Source organism: Cydia fagiglandana, chromosome 13 (genome assembly GCF_963556715.1).
Source record: "Cydia fagiglandana chromosome 13, ilCydFagi1.1, whole genome shotgun sequence".
NCBI classification, from domain to species: domain Eukaryota; kingdom Metazoa; phylum Arthropoda; class Insecta; order Lepidoptera; family Tortricidae; genus Cydia; species Cydia fagiglandana.
The window spans coordinates 18,929,225-18,957,141 of NC_085944.1; the positions used below are offsets into that span (position 1 = coordinate 18,929,225).

At 36.4% G+C, this 27,917-nt stretch overlaps 1 protein-coding gene across 1 annotated transcript in view; it reads left to right on the forward strand.

Annotated features, from left to right (window-relative positions):
• LOC134670407 (UDP-xylose and UDP-N-acetylglucosamine transporter) overlaps positions 1 to 27,917 on the forward strand; it is a 288,518-nt gene that overhangs the window by 247,028 nt on the left and 13,573 nt on the right. The gene's annotated exons all lie outside the window — the stretch shown is intronic.

The following is a 27,917-nucleotide window of genomic DNA, read 5'->3' on the forward strand; positions in this document are numbered from 1 at the left end:
CATCGTAAATTTTATAGCATTTCGGTGCAGCGGAGTAGTGTTAACGGAATTGGTATAAACAATTAATTAAATTACATACGTTAATATTAACCTTCATTCACCATTTCAGTGCTGCGCCGAATTTTTTTTTAAATTTACGATGTCAGATAATAACAGGCGTATTCGGGAAATGAGATAATTGCAAGATTAGAGACGAACTAGAGATTTTAGGGATTTACATTAGATATCGACTAGATGTGACTTGGATATCTAAGTCATAACTTGTGGAAATCGTTCAAGAGGAACGTCCAGAATCGCGGAAACGTCAAATTTGACATATCTCACTTACACATATCTTTAAATTATCCATATCGTAACTTCATGATGTCTAAAAGATATCTAATTCATTTTCCGAATCGAGCCGTAAGTGTTATGATTGTTGTTTGTACAATGTAAACATCAAATATAATATTTTAAATCAGGTATAGGTTTTTAAGACCATTGCTGCCGTGAAACGAAAGCAAAGAAACTGGCAATTTTAGATTTTTTGTATTTTCGGACCAGTACTTTCAGAAAAAGTCTAATATTTTATATCAGAAAATACCTATATACTTATGCTTTACTTTGTTTGCCTGTAATAATAATTGAATCATAGAAAACAAAACACTTTTGAACTGTTTTTACGTTTTTCTCGCAATCGTCTTTTTACTCGAGATTGGCTATTGAGAGTTGTACGCTGAATTTTTCACAAAAACAAATTGAGTGTCACAAAACAAAACTTCCAGTTTAGTAGTTAGTTAACTAGCTCTCCTTCAAGGTAACGTAACCATAATTAATCCCTTTCATCTCTCTGACTAATAATATCTAGCTCGTAAACGGTCCATAAATAGCGCATGATACCACAAAGTACGCATTACCGGCTGTTCCGGCACCGCCAATGTCGCGGCCAGAAAGTTAAAGATTAATCACGGAAATTTCGGTAGGTATTTATTTGCTTACGAGCATCAGTGCATGCGGGCCCAGTGGCCCACACACCTTGATAAAACGGGGGACGGCAACATTACTTGTTTTCTAGAATTATAACTTAAGTAGCTATTAGTAATAAATCGCACAAAATTTTTATCATTACATTTTAGTTTCGGGCATTCAAATAAACATGTTAAAATTTTACTGTCTATTTTCTTTTTTCTGATTGCTGGCAAATCCTAATGTAATCAAATTATACTTAGGTAAGTATTTATAATCTGGATAAAAGCGTTCGATTAATGAAAGCGGTTCATCTTTTTAAAATAAACGAGCTGATGTAAATTTCCATCAATAATATTATAACAGGACAAACAAATTTTGTTAAATCAAATCTTTATTTCAGATCTAATCTTATTTTATCGAAGTCTTAGGCCTTTATATTGAATGGTTTCGGTATCAATTAAGTATCAATTCAGCTTTCTCTATGACATCTTGATAGTAACTGGCATAATTATTCCACACCAAAGTGTTTAATAATCTCCTTCAAATATCAAGCAAACTCGCGAAGAGACATAACGATGCTTATCAAGAATAGTGGCATAAAACAAAATGAAATGCCGTTCAATTTTAAATCTTACCAGTAAAAGATAGAATATTAAATGCAATAGCATTTCATTTTGAGTTGTGCCACTATTCATGATAAGCGTCGTTATTAAGTTGCGATAAAACGACTTTGCTTTGACTTTAATCAAAGAACAAGCGATCAAACTGCCAAGTTGGTACTCTACAAATAATAGGTAAATTGAGGTGTATATGTTAAAAGTAGGCAGTTTCATTGATATTAGTTTCGGTTTAAAAGATTTTCCTGTGTTGAATTGAAGATAGTTTTTAGTTTAGGGAGACGCGAATGGCGAGCGAAGTCAAGCTAAATAATACAATTTTTTTATCTCCATACAGAAGTTGAATTTGGCATTTATTATGGCCCTTTTAGCGTTTTGTAGTCTACTAGAAATCCTTGTAGTTGCGCCATGTCTGTCTGTCTGTCTGTCTGCAACCGTGCTCCGTGATGGTTAGTGCTAGAAAGCTGCACTTTTGCATGGATATGAGTATATAACTCAACCACGAATTTTTTTTATTTACTCGTAATGCATGATTATTATAATACTTATGTAATGTTTTGAAAAGATGTGTCCCGCCGAGTTTATTGCCCATCCCATATTGGGACATCCTCCTCCTTAAATCTTCTCGAGGCAGAGGTGTACAGTTGGAGCCAGTGTAGCTTTTTGACATTTGACGTTCATAAATAATAAACTATATTTATCTTTACCATGCCAAAAAAGTAGTAAAAAGATATACAAGAAAAAAAGAAGATTTCGGGGAACACCTGTACTCTATAGGGCACATGATACGTAATAATAGCCCCCGTTCAAGGCAGCCTATTGTGACATACTGGTAGCTACGAAACCCTACACTGAGGAATTGAGCATGGCCCGGCATGCTCTTGGCCGGTTTTTTCCCGACTTGTCCTGGCTTAAACATGCTTCCGCTTGTCGCTGTACATTACATGAAACCCTTGTTCCCTTAAGTATTAACCAAAAAGAGGTCGAAAAGGATAAATCGACGGGTCGTAATTTGTCACAGAGCTTCGCTGTCGTTGGTTGGCTGACTTTTTTATGCGCTGAGATTCGTTAATGGCCTAGTGGGTATGTTTCTTTTTGATTTCTACATAAAGCATGAGTATTTTTTTTATGGAAATTCAAAAATGTATGAGAAATAAATAAATATGAAATTAACACATGTAGGCATAGGTACCAAAGAATTTCTACCGGAACTAAAACACCACCAAATAATACTGAAAATACCCAGACACCAACTACGCAAAATAGTAGGATTAATTACAGGACATAACACACTAAACAAACCCCTACAATATGGGTAAAACAGACAGCCCCATGTGCAGAGCGTGCATGGAAGAAGAAACAGCAAAACACATCCTCCTACACTGACTGTAAACAGGTAGAAGTATACGAACCAATACCTAGGGACTTCGTGTACACTGAAGGAGGCAGTTAGCAACCTGAAGAGACTGTTACTGTTACTGCTAGAGGTAGTGCTACCTCGTTTTCACGCAAAATAGGAATAATGTCGATTTGTGGAAAATAGCCAGTATTACTAAGTGAATAAGAAGTCCGCAACCCGCATTGTACCAGCGTGGGGACTATAGCGCAAGCCCTCTCGCGCTGTTCCCAGCAGTGGGACGTTTATAGGCTGAATCATCATCAAGATGTTCAAAGTTGTGTGTATATTTGCGATACTTTCACTCCTGTGTTCCCTACGACCGAACGTTATGGTAGCATTCCATTCCTCACAGCTGCACTACCGGTACTGAACGCGTCGCTGTCATTGTCAATTTCCATAGTAAAATGAACAGTAATGCAGCTGTCGTTGGAAATGGACTGTCACCTTTATACTACAAATGCCAATGACTCCACATAAATAGATGCAACAGTTGCCAGATTTATTTAGGGTTTCTTTGATGTATTGATATGCGGACACATGTCTATCTAGATCACACTGCTATTGATGCAGTAGTGAAAAATGCTAAAACAACTCACACTCAGATGACATGACACTCATTTTTAACAGTTGGGTCAACATTATTTTCGTTGTCTTGTTTGTCTCCAAAATATTTATTTGATAAAAGACAAAAATAGAAGCGTAACAGAGTGGTCAGAAAAAAACAACGAAAAGAATTTGACCTATTTACCTACTTTCATTGTTTACGATAATCATACTTTTTAATCAATTATGTTATCGATTATATTACGATTGTTCTCGGTTATGGCTGGGTGAAAAATGGTAATACAAAGGAAATTAGAGCAAATAGAAATTTTACATATTACGTACAAAATTTCTACTACTTAGCTGTTTCTTTTTGTACATATAACAATTTATAGCAACGAAAAATAGCACCGAATATTCCATATGTTAAAGCCAAGTTTCATGTAATACGCATGTCGTTGAAATTAAAAGCGTAACTTTGATTGCATAAGAGCGGCTTTTGGATTCTTAATACATACATACATTATAATCACGCCTATTTCCCGGAGGGGTAGATACCATGTATTTTTTTTGTTTTCAACTTGCTACGATCCTGACATACTTCTTTCGCTTCGTTCACTATCATAACATTCCTCATACACGCTCGCCGGTTTCCTATAGGTGCTTTTTTAGGGTTCCGTACCCATAGGGTAAAACGGGACCCTATTACTCAGACTTCGCTGTCCGTCCGTCCGTCCGTCCGTCTGTCTGTCACTAGGTTGTATCTCACGAACCGTGATAGCTAGACGGTTGAAATTTTCACAGATGATGTATTTCTGTTGCCGCTATAACAACAAATACTAAAAACGGAATAGGGCATTTCCATTTAAAGTTGTACCATGACTCACTTGACGAGTTGAAAATAAAATTTGGATTATTTTGTACTTTTTTATGTGATTCTATGAGTAAATATATTCTAGTTTACGAAACACAAAAGAGAATCGTCATATTTTTAGCATAAACCAGTTAAAATTAATATTTAATAGGATGAGGGAGGTTTTTTGCGGTCCGTTTGGTTACAAATGGTTTTTGAAATAGTCAATAAAAGACATACTTACTTGAAGCAAATGTTTTTATGTTTAAAGCATAATAATGTTAATAAACAACCTAAAAACAATCATCATTGTCCAATTTAGAACAAACATTTTTCATAAAAGGGAATTTTAGGTGGTTTGGTTACGAGGTGGCCCCAAATCGTGCGATATTTTTAGGTTTATTAAATAGTTATTGGCATTACTGCCATGTGACGAATAACAATAGTTAGGATTACCAAAACTAGTTATTAATGTCAAAAAAATTAAATATTTTAGTTTATAAACTTTGAATAAACAATAATAAATACTTATGAAATCAAGGGGACATTTCCAAATGGACACCCATGTAACTTAATGGACAAACTAAAGACGAGATCACAATAATCAAAAATTTACACAAATACTCAGTGAATAAAAAAAGGACTACAAAATATGTACCAAAATCAGTACATAGAGTTTTAAACATAAGAAACTCAATATTACTTAATAAAATATGACTTATTGGTTGCACATGAATTAAATAAGTATAGACAAAGTCACGGTAAAAACTATACATACTCAATGTGCGTGCGACTTTACCGTGTCCGTTTGGTTACATTTTTCTAGTCCGGCTATATGTTACGCTTCAAATTGTAACCAAAAGGACGTAACGATTTGTCTGATCCAGAATTAAATCTATTCTAAATAATACAAAACTAACCGCAATGTTCAACTTATGTGCTTGATAAATAACTATATGAAATATGGTTTTATTTAATATTAACAGTGTTTTAGTTACTTAAGGTTCAAGCTGCATAAACAGGTGAACAAAACGGACAAAACATTGAGTCAAATTACCGGTCACACACCAGCACGCCTTGGAGGTTGCGTTTTGACTGTTATAAATCAAATTTGACGTTTAAACAAGCTTTATCTATGATCACAGGGTTTCCAGGATGAAAAAAAACCTAAAATATTGGTAAAAAGTATTTCGCTAAGTAGCGAAAACTGCGTAACCAACCTGGACTATGTCCGTTTCACGATTTCGCGGGGACAACGTTTTTATCGAAATTAAACCCTATTATTGATGTTTTTAAAGCTCTTTTTCATCAATAACACATTTTCCAACATTTAAACTATGCCCGGAATGCATTACTTGGTGTTGCATTCATAGAAAAAATATGTGTAAAAGTCCATCAAAAATTGAAGTCGGTGAAGGGGACAGTACTACAGAGTGATTTTATCATATCTAAAAACCTGATTTTAAGTAAGAAAAAAGTGATTTATTGTGCATTAAACTTAATAAATGATGTGTCTATATAATATATTTCAATAAAAAACATCATTTGCCTAGTTAAAAAATTCGTCTTAAGAGTAAAACGCAAAAAATGTAAGGGGACATGCAAAAAACTCGAGGGTACAACTTTAAATGGAAATGCCCAATAAAATAAAGATTTAAGTGGGGCTCCCATACAACAAACGTGATTTTTGACCAAAGTTAAGCAACGTCGGGCGTGGTCAGTACTTGGATGGGTGACCGTTCTTTTTTGCATTTTTTCCGTTTTTTTTTTGCATTATGGTACGGAACCCTTCGTGCGCGAGTCTGACTCGCACTTGCCTGGTTTTTTAATAGAGATATCATGAACCTTCAAATGCAAAGCTCTCACAGCACAAAAAACGTTCTTAAATACATATTATACAGTCCTTTGTCTCCATATGGAGCATCTCTCCAGCGACTGGCCTTGGTAACTCATTAACGTCACCTTGGCACGTTTTGGCGTTCGTCATTTACTTGCGTGAGAACTAAATAAAAGCTGGAGTTTTCTTTGTTCTAAGTAGAGCTGGGGCACTGGGGATGTGTGACTAGATTACATGTATATTCTAGGTTTTTGTGAAAGTAGTTTACTCGAGGGAGGAATGGAAATAGGGTCAGTTTGGGTGTTCACGTTATTTCGCTGCGTTCAACAATGAATTTTGTGTTTATTTTAATTTTTTTTTTTATGTATTCGTCCAACTTTGTCCCACCCTGAAATACTCATAAAGAGCAAATAAATAAGAGTAAATCTGTTTGTTACTTTAGGCTTTAGTTTAATTTAGATTAAGTTTTTTGTGTGTAAGTATATTACTTTCTTTAAGAGCAAAATGAAAACGTGTAAACAGTGTGATTAAACCCAAAATTAACAATCTGAAAGATTCTGGTTTGGTTTAACTTTATTTTTTTATGAGTACCTGTGGACGTGGCAGGCTAGACGGAAATGGCGGGACAACTTAGACACTTTCATTATAATACACACACTGGCCGGAAAAAGCACAGCAACGGGAGTTGTCGAGATCAAGGGTGCCTTTGCTCAGCAGTGGGACACTATAACGGGCTAAAAAAAAGAGTAACTAAATTAAATTGATTATTTAACACTATTGTTCAACTTGGCTTAGACACCACCATGCTCCCAAATCAAAGCTCAAATTATAAATTGCCATATTGGCAATTGATTGTAAAATTAACGTTTTGCTGGCCAATTTCGACACGGACCTCTAAAACGTACCCGTAAAAATGTGTCCGGCAGAATATTACATCTCCAAAACCTCCAGACCTTTCTGTCAGGGTCAAGGAAACCTTTTTCTATGTAAATGACAGTAATCTTGAAATATTGTGCCTCCCACGCGCCCTTCAGCGAGTGAATTAAATTCTAATAATGTTCTAAAAAAAATATGGCAATGTTTTGGGAGACCGTGCTTCTTGTGTTAAATGTTCTACTGCCCATTCTTATATTCATATTCATATCATTTATTTTCATAATTTTTACAATTTTACAGTCGCTTTATCACGTTAAGCAGTAACAAGCGTTGACAGTAACTTTAAAAAGCTCGAATAACGTAACTTCTGTACTGCATTAGATTGCGGGCCGAATTATTTTGTGTGGTTAAAATTTTCATTACATTTCTTAGCAAATCTATGTCAATATACTTATACTTCTTAGGTCCTATGCTAACCACTGTTTAAATATTCGTCCGTATTAAATTTACAAACTGTATTTTTTTTTAAGGAAATCAAGAATGCGGCCTTGGTTAGAGTCAAATGGAGAGAGCTACACCGACAAGAGCTAGTCTAACTCTTAAATTTACGACGACGACGATTTATTACGCTTCTATCCATGTAAAAGACAGAGATAACATACCTATATAATATATATCTTATATTTCTCATGCCATAAACGCTAGATTAACTGACAGGGATCACGAAAAGAGGATAAAAGAAATGAAGATCGCCAAAACACTCCCCACTGATTATTTCCCTGGATCTGATTGTACAAACAGCAACGCTCCGAACTGTACATCGGTGGACCTTATTACAAAAAGCATAAGGTCCACCGATGTACAGTTAACAGTGTGCGCTACGTTCAAAAACATTTCGTCTCATTCCTGAAAGGGCCCAACATACTAGAATAACTATAAAGCCTGACTAGCGGCGCGATTCGGGAAATGAATTAGAGTTTAGCTAGATACGATATAGTAAAGATATGTGACGTCCCACGGATAAAGGTACCTTATGGCGGTTGGCGCTTACGCTATTTTTAACACCAATATAATTGCGGCACTATGCAACGTAAGCGCCGGCCGGCATAAGGTCCCTTTTTTCCGTGGAACGTCACATATCTTCACTATTTCATATCTAGTTAATCCCTAATTCATTTCCCGAATCGCGGCTCCAGCCGCCATAAGGTACCTTTTGCAGTGGAACGTCACATATCTTTATTATTTCATATCCAGCGAGTCTCTAATTCATTTTCCGAATCGAGCCGTAGAGCTCAAAAATAACCCCACGTGAATTGTGTCGAGCTGCGCGCAGGGTCCAAATGTTCAAAGTGCGGTAGCAACCCCTAAAATGTATATAACAATTGTGAATAAAAATTACATTGGCTTTTTTAGTGGTAGATATCACATCAAGAACTTAGAAAAATATAATTTCGATGAAATAAGAAGCACCCTAGCCTGTAATCGAGCGCGTACTCGCGTCATTAGCTCGCCACGCACCGTGAGGTGCCAACGTACCGTGGCGGGATTTTTGATATAGATACCCGGATTTTTTCACTTTTAGAGCATTGTTGGCAGCATTTCTACACCGCAGTACTGAAGCAATAACCCTCGAATCACCTTTCTATGTCAAAGGTATACTGGTTCATTTACAATAACAGGGAATAAGCGTTTGTGAACGGCCTGTAATCGAGCGCACACTCGCGTCATTAAGTTCGCCCCGCACCGTGAGGTGCCAACGTACCGTGGCGGAATTTTTGATATGCTGCCTTAGTGGAAGAAATTTTGACTAAATTTATATTACCATGATATAGAGGTAAATAATACGTGCACAGATTTAAAAAAATCCTTTGCATTTGTAGCCAAATAGGTTATTTTATGTAATAAAATATTTATATAATTCATCCTGGTCACGGCACCAAAATTGTACCTAAACTTATCTACTCTTAAACTAGTACTTTAATTAAGCATGGCCAAAGTTAAAATTCTTCTGAATTTATAAATATTGCTGGTCACGTTTTATTAAAGAAACATATAAATCTTTAATATTATATCGTTGATAAAGTTGAGCGACCCCTTATTTGCTCCGCAATGACCAGCAGAAATGTTAATAGAAATTCTTTCCATTTTCTTCATTTCTTAACCACTTTCCAACATCTTTAATACATATTTAAAAATGCAGCAGCGCATCTGCAAGTGAATGAAGCGCCAATATTAGAATTTCCTTTCATTACGGATCATTTGAATTTTTAATACTTCATTCTTTTATGTTACTAAGTGGGAGACTTAAGCGGTGAGAATATAATTATTCAAAAGCTTTCATTTTATAATTTTATATAAAGAGCTGTTTATGGGAAGGACATTATTTTTCGCACTAGTATCGTAAATAACTATTTTGCTTGTAAATATGTTTGTTAACTCGACTGATATAGTACATACTGTACAATAATTAGCATCCTTAATATATTGCGTTAAGATATTCTCACATGATTTTATAATTCATCCATTAAACAAATACACTTAATGTTTATTCAGACACACAATTACTCTAACCAAACATTGACACACTAGGCAAACTTAAACTTACACCTCAACAATATCATTTTCAAATCAAAATCGGCATAATACTCAGACAATAAGGAAGAAGCAATTAAGATTTTGATGTCATTAACAGCAAAGTTATGTTTGTACGTGATATGTTGCAGGTAATTAGCATAATTTTCCTTTGTGTTGGAAATAAGGCGAGTTCACACGAGAACTTTCACTTTGAAAAGTTGGAGCGAATGCCTGGGTAACTTTTTAGAGACGTCACGGTTTTGAAATTAAGTACTCTGGCGTTTAACGACGGCTTAACACGTCTGCTGTGTTCAAATTCTAGAACAGTTTTTACAAAACAAAAGAAACGAATCTTACGTAATGGAAATATTATTACTAAAGCCTTAAATTACCACAAAATAGAATTATATATTCCATCAATAGTTTCGCGTGGCGTGTCATACATAATTCTTTTATTTTACTTTAATTTTCTGGCTTTAAGCCTGCTAACGGCTTTTATACTTAACAGTCGAATTCACGCTTTGTACAGTCGTCATCAGATATAACACTGATTTAAACTTTCACGATTATTTAACATTATATTATGAAACTACACAACGGGACTTAATCGCGTATTTAAGTTTTTAGATTTACCTCCGACGTTTCGAGGACGGCGTTGTCCCCGTGGTCTCGGAGAAGACTGGCTTAAGTTGACATCAACATCTTCTAGCCGCGCGAGTTTTTCGAACTACCCGCACTTGGTCTTGTTTATCAGTTTGAACGTTTTGCGCACTATATGTCACTCTGTCGACACACAACACTAACGATATTCGATTTATCGACTGTTGATATTCTTTCGGAACGTCGAAACGTCACGTCGTAACGTCGGAGGTAAATCTTAAAACTTAAATACGCGATTAAGTCCCGTTGTGTAGTTTCATAATGTCATCAGATATATCCCGAGCGGCTATGGTACTCACAAATTTGAACGCTATTGCCAGGGCGTTAGAGTGCGTGTTCAGATATTGTGAACACCTTGGCCGCTCCGATATATCTGATGGCGACTGTACTGAATATCCCTCAAATGTTTGTCACGTTCTTGGCAAACACTTAACTCGGAGAATGCAAACAGGACATTTCAATTGTACGGGAAGGCGAATGTTTTAGAAAAGGTTTAATATTTAGTAGTAATAAGTACTTCTTAGGTCCTATGCTAACCACTGTTTAAAGGTTTTGGGCAAACATTCCATTTACACACTTACATACAGGGCCCCTTTGTTTCACATAAAATTTTAAGTCACAATGTATTGTTTGTCATATTATCATTAGTCCTAAAACTGAAACCGTATACTTTTCAGGATTTTCGCAAGGTTATTCTGTAAATAGGTTAGGTTAGGTTAGTTTCATGGCAGTGCTGAAAAGTTACGCGTTTCTTAACCAAACAAATTATTACTAACTACAAACTACTACTACTAACTACTACTACTACAACTACTACTAACTAAAAAACTAAAAAACTTTTTGGCAAACAATAGAGACCCACTTACAGACCTATGCCTATTTTTTCTAATTATAAATTACGTAAAATAGAACTGCAGATAATAGGGTTTTCGTTGGCAATGCATGTTATATTATAGATTTTTATAATATATTGTAAAGTAAGTGCCAAAATCTAATCCGCGTTAAATCAGATAAATTATTGCTCAAACTTTTCTTCCCCAAGAGATGGCACTGTTTCAAAATTAATGTCTTCAGATACGGGCTTCATAAAGAAGGTTCGAATTTGCCGCGAATCGATCTTATAGATAAGGCGCCGCCATAATTAAGATGGTTGTACAGGAAGAGATACTTTTGAGAAACGTAAAATGTCAATAAAATGTAAGATACAGGTACATTTTTACCTTTCTGTAGTTTTAGCAGTTACATTGCTTTGTCAGACAGACTGTATTCGAACTTCAAGATATTTACAAGAGATGACACGTTCGTCATCTAGATCCATTCTAGATACGTTATAGTTTAGATATCAACTAGTTCTCTTTTGCAGCGCAATTCGGGCAACCAATGTCACTTTTACGTTAGATAGAGTAAAATATCTATTAGATGTGAATTAGATCTCTAAGTCATATCCTGTGGAAATAGTTCAAGAGTATCTCCAGAATCGCGCAAATATCAAATTTGACAGGTTAGATCTTAAACATATCGTTATCGTATCTTGGTGATGTCTAAAAGATGACTAATAGATGTCTATTTCATAATCCGAATCGGGCCCAAAGTCGCGGGCAGAAGCTATATAAATTTAATATTTTACAAACTTCCATATATATCTACTTATGTATTTTACTAATAAAAAAAATACTATTACTAAAATAGTCATGAAATGATTTTAACGTAGTACTATTTATTTAAATATACTGTGCTAGCACATAATACCTACATACATACTATTTGAAACAGCATCCATACCAATAATACAGCGTCATTTTGAATGATGCTACTACCACGCTAACCTACTATACTACCGTAAGGGCCACTTGTACCATTCACTAACCCGGGGTTAACTGGTTAAACCAGGTGTTGCCATGGTATCAAGCACAATTTGACACTGGGTTAACGGTTTAACTGCTTAACCCTGGGTTAGTGTGATGGTGCAAATAGCTCTTAGAGTATTACAGTTCTTGATGAATCTTATAGGTGATTTTTCCACTTTTAATTAATTTCTTAGCTTCATTAGGATTTCATTACCTAAATGTGTACGAACAGTCTCAAACGCAAAAATTGTCGCCCCTAGAGAAAAACTAAGATCTCCAAACCAAGTGAAAAGGATTCCTGGAGTCAGTAGAGTTTCGTTATCTCAATTTTCGGAATTAACGACTTCATCCGAAGATTTTAAGATTCGTTTGAATTTATAATGATGACGTTGTTTTGATCGTATTCCTTAAATGGTTTTATTTACGACGTTTTTATAGCTCGTGATTTGATTTTACATGCTGAATTTACCGGTAAGAATTTCATTTCTATTGTGAAAACTGGATAATATGTATAATCAATTTGACTTTGATTTTAATTTGAATTTGACGGCCTCGTAGCCTAGTCGGTAGTGACCCTGCCTGCGAAGCAGGAGGTCCCGGGTTCGTATCCCGGTAAGGGCATTTATTTGTGTGTTCATCACAAATATTAGTTCCTGAGTTATGGATGTTTTCTATGTATAAAAGTATTACCGTACGACATATAATATGATCGTCGTCTAGTACCCACAACACAAGTATTGAGCTAACTGTGGGTCTAGGTCGATCTGTGTAAAATTGTCCTTTAATATTTATTTATTATTTCTCCTCTATTTATTTTTCGTCTTAAGTTAGGTTGTTTATAACATGAATATAAAAGTAAAATACAAAAGCACATAAAAACAATAAAAAATACATATAAACACATAATAAAAAACCTAACCTAGGGTGCCGCCGGCAGCGTGGCAGGGCCCAAGCTGCCGGTGGTCAGGAGTGTCAGGGCTGCAGAGTGAGGAACCGACGTACTATACGCGCTATGTCCAAAATTACCGCCTTCTGCATTATATTATTATGTATTACGTTATGTATTATATTATTATGTATTTATTTATAATTAAAAAAAATGGCATGCATAGCATAGCAGAATGAATAGTATTGTTTTATCATTTCTGTATTTCCCTCAACAAATAGCTAAGAAGTAATAACAATACTTAATTAACTTCCACGTGAACATAAGCCTGTCGATTCATCCAGTTGTTTCAAAGCAATTCTGCACGAGTAACCAACAACATAACTTCAAACGCTTTCGGCACTAAGTGAGTAAATGAATGTACGATCACAACACAATGGAGGTTTTGTTAGGCTAAAACTCGTTATTACCGCTCTACGTGCTCAGTCCCAAGTTAATTAAGCCAAGAGCGTCAAATCATTTAATTATAGTCACATGTAGCGGTGGACGGGCGGTTGGAACGCGACGTTTTTAGGGTTCCGTATACTATAACACTCCACTGTCCGTTTGTCTGTCTGTCATAGGCTGTCTGCCGTATTCGAATTTCAAGATGTTCACAAGAGACGACACGTACTAGATCCATTCTAGATACTTACGTTATAGTTTAGATATCAACTAGTTCTCTTTTGCAGCGCAATTCGGGCAACCGTGTCACTTTTACGTTAGATAGAGTAAGATATATATGTGAATTGGATCTCTAAGTCATATCCTGTAGAAATCGTTCAAGAGTATCTCCAGAATCGCGCAAATGTCAAATTTGACAGGTTAGATCTTAAACATATCGTTATCGTATCTTGGTGATATCTAATAGATGTCTATTTCAAAATCCAAATCGGGGCCTGTATCTCATGAACCGTAATAGCTAGACAGTTCAAAATTTCACAGATGATGTACTCCAGTTGCCACTATGACAACAAAATAAAATAAATATTTAAGTGGGCCTCCCACACCACAAACGTGATTTTTTTTGCCCTTTTTTGCGTAATGGTCCGGAAGCCTTTGTACGCGAGTCCGACTCGCGCTTGGGCGGTTTCTTGACATCAGGTTGACTGCTGCTGTTAACCCTTTATAAGGCATAAGGGTGTCAGGAATTATGCAAAATTTAACCCTATCACTTTGAAATAAAGTTCAAAATCTGGTGGGAAATAACAAACAAAAGGTAAAGCCCACAGCTACTTATGTGTATTGTTTGTTTCATTTTAATAAGTCGCTCGCAAATCTTATTATCTTTGTCTGCACGTGCAACTGCACTTCTTATCTACAAAAAAAACCCGGTAGGTTGTAAACCTCTGCATTGTAAAGGCTTAAACTTTAGATTAATAGAAGTAACAAAGATGTCCTCAGCTGGATACACACCCGTCAGTTTAAGTTTTGCATGTACTTACAGCGTTTCAAACGCAGTTACATCGTCGCCCGACCACATAAAGCTTTAAGTACATTATTATTTGTCAAGCAATAAGTATAAATCTTTAACATTTGTTGTTGACGGAGACCTGTTTATTACTTAAATGTATACCTACCTATTTTTAAAAACTATATTAGTATTACGTAAGAACAAATACATAATACAATAATTAGGTAAATATTAAAAGATTAATCGCGTTATGTATGAAAGCGTTACTGGCCTGAATTAGCTATCAATCGTTTGTCTTTATCTGTCATTTTGACTTTTGTATTTGTGCGAAAGGGATAAAACATGGCATTATTTATGTAAGCGTTACTGGCCTGAATTAGCTATCAATCGTTAATCTTTATCTGTCATTTTGACTTTTGTATTTGTACGAAAGGGATAAAACATGGCATTATTTATAAAAGCGTTACTGGCCTGAATTAGCTATAAATCGGTTGTCTTTATTTGTCATTTTGACTTTTCTATTTGTACGAAAAGGATAAAACATGGCATTATTTATAAAAGCATTACTGGCCTGAATTAGCTATAAATCGGTTGTCTTTATCTGTCATTTTGACTTTTGTATTTGTACGAACATAATTTAACTAAATCAAAGACTTATGATTATGTAGCTTCGTATAAGATGAATAAAGTCTAAGGAAAAAACGTGCCTCTGAAATCAAGAAAAAGTAATTCTCGGATAGATGCCGCACACACCTTTAGCCTATACTCGGCTAGATGGCGTGACGACACCGTTTCATATTTAACAATTTTAACACATAGATATCTGTGAATGAACATGGATCAAAATGATATAAAAATAATAAAATAATTTATCCTTATATATACATTTTTTGGATACCTACCTAGTTTTATACGTTTTCATTTTGAGTTTTAGTCGTGTGTCGATAGATGGCAGTACATTTACTGTGACTACAAAATTTACAATGACAGGAGCCCTCTATACTAACTATTCTTTTTGACTAAATCAAGCCCGTAAAGTTTTATGTATCAGGAGGTTTACATTCAACATTCCTGTTAAATCTAAGAATATCCTATTGTTTCTCACTAACAATTATCGGACTCTCGGGTCAGCATTATGCTGAGGCGAGCCCATTTCGTGGTAAACAATTTGTAATTATGTTTGTATTAAAAGCCTTGCATGTTACTTCTGTATGTACAGTCACCTGCAATAATATGTTACTCTTCGAAGGCCTCAAAAATATGTGACACGCTCTTATGCATCTACAAATAAGATCGAGTCAGATATTTTTGCGGCCTTCGTTGTGTAACATATTATTGCAGGTGACTGTACACTAAGTTTATCACGAAAAATAAATGATTTATGATTTCTGGTATGTTCATTATCACTAAATAACCCTTATCCTATGTATGTTCATCAGCTGTGGTGCAATCCGCCTTTAGCTTCAGTGTAATCCCTTTATCCCGTCAAAGATTATTGAAACACTATTCTTAGTAGGTGTGTCCCTCCTTTTTTTTTTTTTTAGAAGTCCATCAGCTTGCCCATTTCGGGCGTATAATTACTTGGAGGTTGATTCTAATTAAACAATATATTATAGTTTGAAACTGGTTTTGATACGACCTTCACGATTGTCTTAGGCCCACTTGCACCATTCCACTAACTCGGGGTTAACCGCTTAAACCTGGTGTTACCATGGTTACCAGTAGATTTTACACCGGGTTAGTGGGATGGTGCAAGTGGGCCTTAGTGATTGGCACGCATCTCACGTATAGGTACGACTTTTACTATATTTCGCATGCACCAATTCATTAGCCCCCCCCCCCCCCCCCACATCTGGCGTCTTTCGAGCGTCGGCGTCTGGTCAGCGCTATAGAAAATGACGTCCCTGCGCAGTTGCGTCGAGCAGCGGCCATAGAGTTGTAGAAGCCGACGCTCGAAAGACGCTAGATGTGGGGGGGGGGGGCTAAGAATCCAGATCCTGATCTTAGAATTATTATTTTATGACGTATCAATAATTTCATGAAATTATCAATTGGCCACATCGGACATCAAAATCTATGATAAGTAGCTTTACCACGAGATTGTCACTGGCATGACATTGACATATTCGCCAGCTACTTAGTGAGAGAGTACAAGTTATGCAGATGTTAGCGAATATGCCAGTGACAACCTCATGATAGCCGTACTGACTGGCCATGACATAAAAATAACCTCAAAACCGTAATATATTGCTAAATCAGAATCAGGCTCCATTTCCTGTTCATATAAGGCTCTTGAACAAAGTGACGTCTAGTTTGAGCTCTGGGTTGAATACAGTAGACTAGAGTGAACTTGTCGATCGGAGGTGTAAGGAAGAGAATAGAGCGACTATTCAATACTTTTATAATAATTAGAAGGGTTGATATATCTTGCCCTATTCATCCAAAATCCAAAAATTGAATCACGAGCCTAGCGAGTGGGTCGAAAAGTTGAATCTTGAGCGTTTTGGTAGTTCCAAGGCAAAACAAACACACTTTGTTACCGAGGTTAAACAAATTACCTATGCTACCTCTCGCTACCTACCGCTCGGTAACAATGTGTGTTTGTTTGCCTTGGAACCATCGAAACGCTCAAGATTAAACTTTTCGGGCCACTCGCTAGGCTCGTGATTCAATTTTTGGATTTTGGATGAATAGGCAAGACTGACAGTTAAAGAAGAGGGAAGAGGCCTAAATCCAAGAATGGATCACAAAAAAGGTCACCATAATGATGATTTTAGTTCTCCTGCATTGCTACCATCAGTTTGGCATTGACATAAACGCTATCGTGAACGTACTCATAATTTACTTTCTATATATCTCTTTCACACTAATTTGTCAGCACGAGCGAGATGCATAGAAAGTAAATTACATTCACGATAGCGTTTATGTCAATGCCAAACTGATGGTAGCCGTACTATTCGGAGAGTTAACTTTCCGGCCTGACGGCTAGAAGTTTATTTTTATTTTGTAGATTTGAAACAAAAAAACTCATAATACTCAAAAGTTCATCGCTTATACCAAACCAAAAACGTATGTGTGTCAGTTTAAGTTCCGTATCTAAGCTCCGACACCACACAAGTTTACATTATTCGCGAATAAGCATTAGGCTAACAACTTCAATCTGGTGCAAATTTCCCTTTGATTTCTAACTCGGTAGGACTGACTTACGGCTCGATTCGGAAAATGAATTAGATTTCTGTGATACTTTAGACTTAGGGTCGGTTGCACCAAACTGTTAGTATCGTTAAGGAGTCCGCTAAATTTTTATGTATGGAAAGTTTCATAGTAAAGCGCCGGGGCGCGCCGGCTGACGGTGATCAGTCTGTCAAATGTGGTTGGTGCAACTGGCCCTTAGTAGGAGATTTTATGTAACAGTTAAAATTAGATTCAACTAGCTACCAACACTAGATACTCTTTTGTGTCTTCAAAGCCTTCGAAGAACAGAGGCGAGTGGAACTCGACGCGAAGCGTGATGAGTTAAAGGCCCGACTAACTGCGGCTATCAAATACAATTTCGTTGAAGGGGTGGTGACTTTCAGTGAATGTGGCCGAATATTTGCTGCTAAAATTCGATGATAGCAGCCACCAGAAAGCTCACGAACGTCGCTCTAATTCAGGGCGAAGCGTTCCAATCCGGCCCGCATACAGCAGTCCAATCCGGCCGGGCGCTGACGGTGGCCCGCGCGAAAAGTCTGAGGCGCAATAGAGGCCCTCAGGAAAAAAAAATTGGAGACCCCTGCTCTAATTAATCAGTTGCTGTGGTCGAAACCGGTCAGGGCAGTATGATAATGTTATACGTGTCTAATTTTATAAATTTTGTTTCTTTTCTCCATAAGAGTCCAGCCATATACATATATTCTGCAGAAAATTTTTAGGCAATAAAACTATATTCATTTTACAGTTCATTTTGCAGTATTTGGAGTAAACCCTATTTCCATTATTCTTAAGTGTATTAGGTATAAGTACAATCGCTTTCCTCAACCTTGTGCTATAAACCGATTCAATATCGGAATACCTTATTTCAAATCGATACAACTTTACAGCTTTAAAACGACGGGGTGTTGACGACAGTTTTACGAGCGATAAAGTTGCTTTATAAGGGCTTTATAGCTTTTATATAACTTTTGTAATTCCTAGTTTGAGCGCGATTATTTATTCTAAAGACTGTACTTAATGTATCTATTATTTAAAAAAAAATCATAACAATATTTAGAAATAATAAAGTAACGTGTAACCTAGCCATAAAACGCTTTTAAGTAGGTATATTTGAATAGTGAATAAAAGTAACACTCAATACAATTATTCTAATTTTGTCCTCGTCTCTTAATAATATTTAAAGGCAACAGACTTATGGCATAAAATTGGTTGATGAAAATAAAAAAAGCACTACGACAAGATTATGCTATAAAATTAAATAATATGAATTTAATTTTATAGCATTATCTTGTCATAGTGCTAGAGTAATAATTAGAGATGCAACGGATAGTTGTTTGGCCGGATACCGGATACCGGATATTCGGCCTGACCATCGGCCGAATATCCGGTATCCGGCCGCCGAATATTCAGTCAGTTGAACTATACCTACATTAGGGTTTTTCAGGTGCGCATTCTGCAGGTTAGACCTGTTTCCTAGTAAACGTTCGCGCGGACTCATTTCTAGGTTCGAAATGAGTGTGCGTCCAAATCAGTGGAATGATGAATTATTTTAAAGTAATAAACAAGTACTCGATAATGACCGTATCTGTTTCTTAAATCCAATTTGTTTACTACGAAATCAAGCAAAGTTACTATCCGGTATCCTGCCGGATAGTACGTCACTATCCGGTATCCGGCCGGATAGTAAAATAATGGCCGGATAGTCCGGATACCGGATAGTAACCGGATATCCGGTGCATCTCTAGTAATAATGTAACAAACCGGATATTAGGCCAATTCTACAATAAGTCCAAAAATACTTAAGCCACTTGTCATAAACGTTCACGTGTTACCCTGCTTTATGAGTTATAAAACAGCCATCTTAACTTAAAAAGGACGTATAGGACCCAACATTTGTATGACGAAAGTACTTTTTAGAATTATAATGTTCTAAACTCCTGGCGATTTGCGAGGCACTGTCTCTGTCCCTATCAAATTGGGACATTTTACGCAATTGATTTTTTTGTCGACGGTGCGAAATTATATTGGCAATATAAATGGGTTGTAAGATTTATGTTATATTGTTATCGTAGTAGAAGAAAATGTTCCTGTTTCAATTCGCCTGTAGGCTTAAGGGACACTCGAGTTAGAATAGGCGTAGGTGTAGGTATGTAGGAGATAACGTGCGAAAAGTATCTGCCACCCTCAATTGCTTTTCCAAATAGAGATATAGGGCTCGATTCGGGAAATTAAATAAATAAATAAATATTATAGGACATTTTTTTACACAAATTGCCCTAAGCTCAAGAAGGCTTGTGTTGTGGGGTACTCAGACAACGATATATACAGGGTGATTCATGAGACGTGAGCAGGACTAATCCTGCAGACTCAGTAACTGATAATTGATCGAGCACCGTCGTATTTTAGCAGAAGTTCTAAGGTCCTGTTTTCTAAGGGGACCTTGCATTTTGGAGACAAAGCAAACCGCTTGGAACAGGTGTTTCTGGGGGTGATCTGAGCCGATTAAGCCCGGTTGCCAAGAGGTTCCACCCAGCAGGTGGGCAGGGGAGGGGGGGCAAATGTGGCTCCGGCGCGCCTCACTCTAAGCTATATATCTGCATACATCTAGCAACTATATCAAGTTTGGTATCTTTTTCGTGTAATTCGAGGATGAAGAATTCATTTCTGTGACTAAATTTTCACTCTTCCATACAAAAAAATCGAGAAATCAAAAATTCCAAAAAAATCTTTTCACTTCTTTTTTCGAAAATCGTCTACAAAATTAAAACTATGAGGATTTGCTCTAGAAAAAAAATACCTGTGAATAGCCCAGTTATCCTACTATATAGAATAGTAAACTTGTTAAACATTTTTTTTTCATAACTCTGATAAAAAAAATGTTTTGTGTCGCGCGGCGTACCTACATTGTAAGAGCGGTATGCAGCGTTTAGGATTTTTAAGTATGTTTCGATGGTTTCTGATAAGTTGTTATTCTTCTGGTTGTAGAAAATTACTTCTGGACGTGATATATATACAAATATAAATTAAACGTATAAATATAGATGTTGGGAAAACTTTCGCCAATAGAGTTATTATAAATGTGATAAAATTAACAAAGCAGATGTTTGATTAAAATGCGGGTTAAAATACGAGTAAGATATATATTGTTCGCAATTGCCACTACATGCCCATGGGTCCGTGCATTTTAGTTTTTTCTTAACGCAGTTGCACCTTCCTGCCCATTTTGTTTTGCAGCGGCAACGAATAAGCTCTAAACAAGCAGCAGCCGCCGCAGGTAGGCTTGTACATATGGGCTCCCAATAACCATTTTGTTTGGATCAGCTCCAGTCAGCAGGACATGGAAGCTGTTGCTGAGGGGCTATAATCTGTCCCCAAACATAGCCTCCTTGGTAAACTGCACGGAGAAATATGTTTACGTGGGTAGGGCATCTTCCATTGGATGCAGATTCTCTAACTGAAGATTTTTTTTTTGTAAAAAGTACTTTTCGGCACTCTTTTGCACTCGTACTTGTACCTGATGTACTCGTAAAATCAGTAACAAAATACTATGCATTTTGTTAAAATAACGTCTAGGGGCCAATTCACACCTCGTAATTCAAATCTGTCCATACTTACTATTGTAAGACTCTTACTTGCCATACAAGACAATAACAATTTTTATCAATATTGGCAATGCCTGCTCAATATTGCCTTGTTTGCCGTATTTAAACCCCTCCGTTACGGCAGGATATGCGCTCCAAGCTTGAAATACGCTTTTTTCCCTGTCCATACAAAAAAGAAACAGTGTCGCAACCTGAAAAGGTGTGGAAGAATGACAAGACTTCTGACCTTTCTGGTCCTGTAAAATAAATTATATATCTATGCGTTACAAATAAAATGATATATTTAAAGAAAGTTTGCAGCACTTGACCAATTGCCCTGGTGAGCTGTCTCGTATACTGCGGTGACATATTTATTTTATTTACAATTAATGGAGGATTGGCACAGGAAAGAATCACCTGTTCCTCTCGTGCTATGTTATTGCATTTTCTTAAGCTAACGTTTGTAGTTCTTCCATTAATTGTAAATAAAATAAATAAATATGTCACCGCAATAAGAGACAGGTCAACTGGGCTAATGGTCACGTGCTGCAAACTTTCTTTAAATATATGATTTTATTTGTAACTCATAGATATATGATTTATTTTACAGGACCAGAAAGGATAGTAGTCTTGCCATTCTTCCACGCCTTTTCAGGTTACAACACAGTTTCTTTTGTGTGTGGAAAGGGAAAAAAAGCGTATTTCAAGCTTAAAGCGCATATCCTGCTGTAACGGAGGGCCTTCTTCTTCGTTACACTCTTGATAGAGTGGTCGTGGCCATTATGAAAACTTTTGAGCGACTCATTTAACGACACGTCGCCATTCCTCCCGTAGAGCTGCTTTCCGTAAGCATTCGCTTACTGTGACCGACACACTGATTTGGTTTGGTCAGTACATCTCATTAGAGATCTTCCCCTAGCCCTGTCACCTCCTACTCTTTCTTGCACAACTAGACGTTCTGTAGAGGTTCCGTCTCGACGAGACACGTGTCGAAAGAAGTTGAGTACCGAGTTTTGCCCGTAGAAAGCAACCGCTCTTTAATGCCAAGCTCCTCAATAATTGATGCTCAGTCCATGATATGCCCAGCATTCGTCTCCAGCACCACATCTCTAGTGCATTCACTTTCTGTTTTTCGGATGCCCTTAGTGTCCATGTGAGACATACAGCATACAGAAAAGTGGGAAATATGAGGGATCTGACAATCCTGGTTTTAGTGGTCCTTGTAATGTTCCGGAGGGATTTAAATACGGTAAACAAAACAACATTGAGCAGCCAATTTTGGAAAAAAATGTTATTGTCTTGTATGACAAGTAAGAGTCTTACAATATTAAATCTGAACAGATTTGAATTACGAGATGTGAATTGGTCCTTAGACATTATTTTGATACTATGCATTGTGTTACAATGTTCGGATCAGGTACAAGTACAAGTGTAAAAGAGTGCCGAAAAGTACTTTTTACAAAAAATAATCTTCAGTTAGAGAATCTGCCTCCAATGGAAGATGCGCTACCTACGTAAACATATTCTCCGTGCAGTTTACCAAGGAGGCTATGTTTGGGGACAGATTATAGCCCCTCAGCAACAGCTTCCATGTCCTGCTGACTGGAGCTGGTCCAAACAAAATGGTTATTGGGAGCCCATATGTACAAGCCTACCTGCGGCGGCTGCTGCTTGTTTAGAGCTTATTCGTTGCCGCTGCAAAACAAAATGCGCAGGGAGGTGCAACTGCGTTAAGAAAAAACTAAAATGCACGGACCCATGGGCATGTAGTGGCAATTGCGAACAATATATATCTTACTCGTATTTTAACCCGCATTTTAATCAAACATCTGCTTTGTTAATTTTATCACATTTATAATAACTCTATTGGCTAAAGTTTTCCCAACATCTATATTTATACGTTTAATTTATATTTGTATATATATCACGTCCAGAAGTAATTTTCTACAACCAGAAGAATAACAACTTATCAGAAACCATCGAAACATACTTAAAAATCCTAAACGCTGCATACCGCTCTTACAATGCAGGTACGCCGCGCGACACAAAACATTTTTTTTATCAGAGTTATGAAAAAAAAATGTTTAACAAGTTTACTATTCTATATAGTAGGATAACTGGGCTATTCACAGGTATTTTTTTTCTAGAGCAAATCCTCATAGTTTTAATTTTGTAGAGGATTTTCGAAAAAAAAGTGAATAGATTTTTTTGGAATTTTTAATTTCTCGATTTTTTTGTATGGAAGAGTGAAAATGTAGTCACAGAAATGAATTCTTCATCCTCGAATTACACGAAAAAGACACCAAACTTGATATACTTGCTAGATGTATGCAGATATATAGCTTAGAGTGGAGCGCGCCGGAGCCACTTTTGCCCCCCCTCCCCTGCCCACCTGCTGGGTGGAACCTCTTGGCAACCGGGCTTAATCGGCTCAGATCATCCCCAGGAACACCTGTTCCAAGCGGTTTGCTTTGTCTCCAAAATGCAAGGTGGTGGACCTTAGAACCCCAGCTATTTAGGTGAAACAACCACACTTTATCCTATTTTGTAACTTTTTGGCGAGGGCAAATTTAATTCTCTACAATCATGGTCACCCTACAAGACCTAATTAATAAACATAAAACCTCTTTAACCGTAATGACAGCATTGTGAATACGAAGAAAATAAACTGTCAAACTTGAGTGAGATACGAGGTTTCAAAAGTAACCAGACCGTGATGACATTCAATTTGACACAGAATATCGGTAGTTTAGTATTCTAATTGTAGGGTGACCATGCATGTCGTAAATAAATTAATAACTTTTTTTTTCAACACGACTAGAAAATTAACTTTAACCTCACTAATACTGATACGAAACAGTTGCTTATAATTTACGAAATGCGCAGTGTTAGTCCTGCTCACGTCTCCTGAATCACCCTGTATAATATATAAATACTTACATATAAGAAAACAACCACGACTCGGGAACAAATATCTGTATCATCATACAAATAAATGCCCTTACCAGGATTCGAACCCGGGACCATCGGCTTTATAGGCAGGGTCACTACCCTTTAGGCCAGACTGGTCGTCAAAAATTAATTCGAGATTCACTAGATATGAAATAGTAAAGTTAATTATCTTTACTATATCGTATCTAATTAATCTTTAATTCGTTTCCCGAATCGCGCCGATAATCTCTTTTAGTTAAGCTATTAGGTAATGGTATGTAGATAATTTTGAGGCATACTACCATACTTTTGACTTTACTAGCGAAAATAAAACATTATGGTTATGTCTGTTTAAAAATATTATACATTTAATACATTTTTCATAAGTGTTTTGGGTTTGTATTTAAAGTTGTTTTAAAAATACAAGGCCAAATAAAACACAATTTAAACTACGGTAATTACTATTTCTCTTCTAGTTGCCTGTAGAAACCTATTAAGCGAAATTCTATTTTTATTTCTATGAAGTCTTACCTGAACAATTAAATTTTATAAACTGAAATAGATATCATACACTAAAGAAAAAGTTAATCCGTAAAATAATAAAGATGATCTCTAAAATTAGACGCTAATTGTATTACCTAAGCTTATTTTTAAAGTTTAAAAGTTATTTTTGTTGGTAATAAAAATAAGATAAAAACAATCCTGTTTATCATGGAACGTGGATCTTATTAATCGTCCATCGTCCCATTTGAAACGAAAAAATATGATCGCTTCATATTAAATAGACAATATTATTTTCTGCTGGTTATAAATATAAAAGTCACTAGTGTATACGCTCATAAAAAAAATTGTGTGACGCGTGTACATCTTAAAAAACCGGACAAGTGAGAGTTGGACTCGTCCACCGAGGGTTTCGTGCTTTTTTGTATTTGTTGTTATAGCGGCAACAGAAATACATCATCTGTGAAAATTTCAACTGTCTAGCTATCACGATTCACGAGATACAGCCTGGTGATCGGACAGACGGACTGTGGAGTTTAAGAAATAGGGTCCCGTTTTTATCCTTTGGGTACGGAACTCTAAAAAGCCATCCCATCCACAAAGTTCATATAGCTCCTACTTTTTAAACATATTTCTCGAGTAATAATGCCTTTATTCCATTCCTTATAATGAAAACACCTACGGCGTCGGCTCTCGGCGGCCATTCTCCAAAATAAGATGGCGGCCGCATGTAAATTCTTGCAGAGTTTAGGAATGCGTCAACCGGGACCTTATAGGATAAGATGTGGACGGTAGACAGACAAATGTCACAGATATATATTTTATTTATATTTTATAGTAATTACAACGTAAGACTTTCTATCACAGGGTGGGCACGAAAAAGTCGCCCCGACATTAGGTACTTTTCTTAACGTACCTATTTATGTGTGTGAGTTCATAAGGCAAGTCACTCTAAAAACATTTTGTCGTAAACTATGTCAACGTGTTACAAGGAACGTTTGTAAATGTTGTTATTATAAATGGCACAATACATTGACATTTTAAACTAACTGAAGATGTGCTGAATATGTTGCGGGATAAGATTCAGGTTCCAATCAGGGCAGAGTGGGGCGTGGCCATTTAGTTTGAAATAATATTATAACAAAAATGTAAAATATGTTTTTTTTTTCACTTAATAATTCTCACAAATTTAATTTGTATGGGGATACGGACCTAAGTAAGGATCGGGCGGACATTTTGACGCGATAATCTTCTGCGATAAAACCTTGCTTAGCAAAAAGCGTTCTTTTCAAGAAAAATCCAGAAACATACGTTCTTTTCGAAATACGGTATTTTCTTGGGATTCGATATTTTTAAAGTTAGATTAAGGAAGGGCCATAGACCTAGGATTCGCTTGCGCTTGACAGACAGCTGAAGTGTGCGAAAGGGAAGCCATCACGTATATGAACATCCCATGAGTGCGAAAGAGTCAGACTACCAATGAGAAAACGTAACCACTTTTGAGTTTGACGACGGCCGCGGACGGCCAAGAGCGTATCACGGTAATTTTCAAATTGAAAAATATACACGGATTAGGACGAAAAGTATTAAATAAAGTAATTCAGTGAAGATGGTGTCTTGTAGTGTGCCGGATTGCAGTGTCACAGGGCCAAATAATCCAAGCAATTACTCATTTCAGAGGATTTATGATATTCCGAACGAAATTTTCATAACGATATTGTGTCAAATTAACAGCGTAAAAAGTGTAAGAAGCCGGTTTATACAGTTCATTATAAGTTTTTCTTCCGTTCCGTGCTAATATTTTATCATATTAGTCAATAATTTAGGATATTTTGTGTAAAAACATAAACTGTTCGTTTACGCTAGGGCTTGACAAAATGTTCATATGACAGTATCGATAACTTGTCGGTATATTAATAGCTATGTAATTATTTCTTCACAAGACATCATTAAGATATTAGTTTTTATAACTGATTTCAAATAATAACGATTGTTATACCTTTTTGAAGGTGTTCATGTTTAGCGTGTCATGATAACTTCACTTTGCAACACAGTAAGAGTTACATTAAGATAAGTCTGTAACGATTTTGATGGCAAACGCAGTGCAATTGTTATTTATACGTCATAATGTCGTAGAATTTTAATGTTTAAAATATAGGGATGTACCGACTAGTCGCCGACTAGTCGGGAAAGCCGACTATCCGGCCACATTTGTAGTCGGCGATTAGTCGGCGACTAGTCGGCAAAAATGGCCGATTAGTCGGCACTTTATTAGTGAAATAAAAAACAGAAAAAAAGGAAATCAACAGTCAATATTTACCATATTTTTTTTGTTTATTTTACAAAAATACCTATTCAGGGTGCATACGAAAAGTTTTGTTCATATAATTGACAGTTTGATCGTTATCGTATGTTGGTGAGCTGGTGTTTTCCTCTACAGGTCGATCTCAACTGATTCTCGTGTAATTTCATGTGCAAGTTCGACAGTTATTATTCTTTTATTATTCAATTTTTGTTTTTTTTTAATGGTGGAGCCATGAGGAACTATTAATGTTATTGCAAAATTTAGAGTCTTTAGTCAGGGCATGTTGCTCGTAAAGATGCTGAGCACAGGGGATAGGTTCTTAACTGGCTGCTACGTACGGGAAATAGAGCCTTGGAAAGTACAAATTGTACTGACGGTCTGCTCAGGATTGCAAAATAAAAGAACTAAGAACAGAAATTGAACAAGGATTCTTGTGATAGGTCTTTGAACCTGTAGAGAACGCCTGTTAGCCAATCTAAATTATGATGAATAGCGCAGCCAAAGGAGCAAAACTATTGTTTTTCACCTGAACTTATACGAAACTAATGATCTGGCCGACTAGCCGACTAGTCGGCCGACTAATCGGCCATTCGAGCGCCGATTAGTCGGCTAGTCGGCTAGTCGGCCAAATCAATAGTCGGTACATCACTATTAAAATAACACATTTGAAAAAGTAGTCGATAAAGCAATCAAACATCGACAGATTAGTAATATGTTGTAACATGACATCACTATTTTTGATCTCACATAGACAATTTACGCACACACTTGCATTTCATTTTTGGTCACACTTTTGAAGATTGAGAGTTGTTCTTTGTCATATAATTCTTTGGGAAGGGCCCAAATTTTAACTTGAAATGTGTCATAATTTGGAAAGACAATTCAATCAAAAAGTTTTGTGTATTAAAAAT